Source organism: Ailuropoda melanoleuca, unplaced genomic scaffold (assembly GCF_002007445.2).
Source record: "Ailuropoda melanoleuca isolate Jingjing unplaced genomic scaffold, ASM200744v2 unplaced-scaffold3342, whole genome shotgun sequence".
Classification (NCBI taxonomy): Eukaryota; Metazoa; Chordata; class Mammalia; order Carnivora; family Ursidae; genus Ailuropoda; species Ailuropoda melanoleuca.
Genome location: NW_023204304.1, coordinates 1 through 3,435, shown reverse-complemented (window position 1 = coordinate 3,435; position 3,435 = coordinate 1). Strand labels below are relative to the sequence as shown.

General features: G+C 50.1%; 1 long non-coding RNA gene across 1 annotated transcript; it reads left to right on the top strand.

The window, feature by feature from the left end:
• Nucleotides 1-201: 201 nt before the first annotated feature.
• On the top strand, nucleotides 202-2,266 carry LOC117798735. The gene is made up of 3 exons (XR_004622901.1): nucleotides 202-334; nucleotides 983-1,117; nucleotides 2,215-2,266. It is a non-coding gene; the product is annotated as an uncharacterized LOC117798735 (long non-coding RNA).
• Nucleotides 2,267-3,435: the final 1,169 nt, after the last annotated feature.

Here is a 3,435-nt window from a genome sequence, read left to right as displayed (position 1 = left end):
CTAAGAACTTAAGACTAAAACAGAACAGCGTGTGTTCCTTTTAGAATTCTTCTATTCGGATACAAATATCCTGGAAACCTGCTGCAAAATGTTAGGGTAGAGGCTTTAGCACAAATCTTTTCTAGCCAAGGTTCCAGTGGTCTCCAGTCTCCCTCTATAACCGCACATGACCCTTTGCCCCCACAGCTTCTGAGAGCCATCCCTGTAGGAATCGGCCAGGTCTACGGCTGCGACAACCCCTGGACCGGAGGCATTTTCCTCATAGCTCTGTTCATCTCGTCCCCTCTCATTTGCTTGCACGCTGCGATCGGCTCCACCGTGGGGATGTTAGCAGGTTAGTCTCATCACTTCTCCCCTACTAATGGGCCAGAGGATGTTAGTATCTGGAATCATCTCCAAAGAAAATGGTTGACACGTGTCTTCATACCCGTGGCCCCCGACCCCTGCTGATTCTTGCCAACCCTCGGTCCTTCCATTGTACCCTATTTCCCCACTTTGGGTGCCAGTGTCCCCGTGCTTCTCTGAGAAAAAGCTGCCCTCCAGAAAGGCTTTGGTGTTAGCCATTTACACCTTAGTCTAAATTTCAAGTTTGGATGAGGTTAATCAACTCCGGGCATGTTTGTGTTTCACATCTTATCTCGAGGGATGATACTCCAGTAGAGAACATTAAGATATCAATGAAGAGGAAAAGTCCCCTTTCTTGGCAAGGGAAGGAACTTCTCTGGATTGCTAAGAAAGGCTGCAAAGTCCTTACTCCAAAAGTTCTCTTCTATCCATAACAGCTTCACCACTAGCACTCAGGTGGCTCTAAGGCCATTTCTTTCCTTTAGTTAATTTTTCACTGAATAAGATCAGAAGTTCTTTTTTACAAATGCCTAAGAGAATGGCTGGTCTGGGCTTTGAGCACTGTGGTAGTTTTCAGGGTGAGCTCCATGAGACCCCCCCACCCAAACTCAACACCAATGCCTGTCTTCTCTCGTAGCCCTCACTATAGCGACGCCCTTGGATTCCATCTACTTCGGCCTGTGTGGCTTCAACAGCACGCTGGCCTGCATCGCCGTAGGGGGCATGTTCTATGTCCTGACCTGGCAGACGCATGTCCTGGCCATCGCCTGCGGTAGGGACCACCACCACGTTCCTTTGCACCTTGCATGCTCCCCCTGTACCCCCGTGACTGTGTCCCTGTGGGGAAAACCACACTGAAAATTCTGCAGATCCTCCAAAGATAGATGGGAGGATTGTTGGCTTCGTAAAAGGGTTTTTATCTAGAACTGTTTTTGAATGGTTGCTCAATGATTCACACAGTAAAAATTATTTTCCTGGAACACAAAGTGTTCGACCACATGAAGGCAGAATTTTTAGATGGTAGATGTTTGGTTGTTGCTCGTGGGCCGTCTCTGTGATTGCTACTTTCCTGGCTGGTGATTGAAGCTAACCGACAGAGCAACTCATCCACAAATTAATCTGTGACGTAGAATTGGGCAATGTACGTCAGTTACAGCGATTAACCTGAAGCACCCAAACGCTGATCGTAGGACCTTCCAATAACACTTACGCTGTAGGAGTGCTGAAGGATGTGCGTAGTCAGTGAGTCTCTAATAAGAATTTGCTGTTGTTCGTATCCTAGGGATAATTGGGATGCTTTCAGTTGAGAAACTTCAGAAGCAAAGCCCAATTCCACTGGCTCATTTTCACAGAGTCTCTTCACCCCTTAGTGGCACTTGGCTCTTCGCAGTGGCCCAGCCTGGCCGTGCCCTCTGCAGGCAGAGCCTGGAAGATGAGGCCGCAGGTCTATGTGGTCCTCAAGCTTGCAGGATGCCGCTCCTCCCTGGAAACCCATATTCTGTTAATAACTTGTGATGAAATATTCTAGCAGGCAGTTCTGGGGTCCACTTGCCTTGGCCGTATAGTAAAATTTTCATGTATGGTTTATGCTGCTAAATGTTCTTTTGCTAGAATGCAAGGTGGTGGGACCCAAGAGAACCATAACCACTTCATTCTGGCCCTTTTTAACAAAGTTCATCTACCGTCGAAGCTGTGCCAGCGTTTGCCTGGAATTTAACACATTTCAAAGCTGTCAAGTAATAGAAGCATAACTCAAGTTTTATTTTAATTGGAGAGAGAGCATTTCTGGCATCAGTGTCTGGGAGATAACGTGTGGGCTGAGCTTGAGGCGCCGCGAGTCACCGGACTGTTTCTCGGTTCTCTTTGCAGCACTGTTTGCGGCCTACCTGGGCGCCGCCCTGGCTAACGTGCTGTCTGTGGTGAGTCAGCGTGGCCTAACAACGTGCCACAACACCCTTCCTGCTGTTCTTTCGGCTCCCCAAAGCCAGTGCGAACCTCTCCTCCAGGAACCCGTCCCCAATTCATCCCTCTCGTCTCAAATCACACTGCTGCCCCGGCACCTGCCAGGCAGAAGGAGCTGGCTCTCAAAAGTTTCAATGTCAACTGTTGGTCCAGTCAGATCCCGTAGCGTTGGGCCAATGGAGCTTCTTACAGAAGGACAGTTTGACGAGCATTATCTTGTAAATCGAATTCTTCCTGTCACCTCGCCCTCTAGATCTAGTTTTAAATCTTCATTATTTAATTTTTGTGTGTGTTTTTAGATCAACTGCCCAACTAGCCTGTGGGCCAGTGTACATCTTTATTCATCCCTTGGCAACCAGGAGTTGAGGGGGTCATGAAGGAAGGCTTCCGGAAAGACAGGAAACCAAGCCCCAGCCCTGCCTGCGAGAAGCCAGGGCTGCTGGCTCTGAGCTCATGCAGCAGGCCAAGAACCCCTCCGTCTGAGCCATGCTGTGAGGTGCTGTTGGAGTCAGGAGGAGCCATGTGGGCAGCCCCAGCTCCCACGTGCAGGGGCTAGGGCCCACGGCCCGGCGCAGAGTGCTCGGGGCTCAGCCCACAGTCAGTGCCTCCCCCTTTTGGATAAAGGTCCAAGGACACATTTTATAAAAGCAACCAGGAAAAGTCCCAGTAGTCCTGAAAATGGGGACGAAGGTGGGCATTCTACCCACGCCTGTCTAAATCCCTTCTTCACCCTTAGTGAAACTGAGCGGGTTGAGCTTAGCCTAGGAAGGAATTTTCTAAACAAGAGAATTGGCCTGCCCTGACACCATCCTATGTCCCCTGAATCCTCGTCTGGGGCCCTGTGAATTTTGTGTATGCCTCTGCTCCTGCACTTGGCATACCATGGTGTGACGAGCCTCGTGTACACTTCCTCTTCCACCTTCAGCCTGTGGGCCCCTTCGGAGCCCGGGCCCAGTCGTATCCCAATCTTTATGTCTAGTACCTATTGCAGTACCCCGCGCATAACAGGTGCTCAAGAAATGCTGAACGAAGGAAACTCGAAGGGAGCAAGCCACCCCCATGGGGAATACAGGCGCTGGGGCTGAAGAGTCAGCCATCAGAAACACGGACGGGTAACGAGAGCATGGA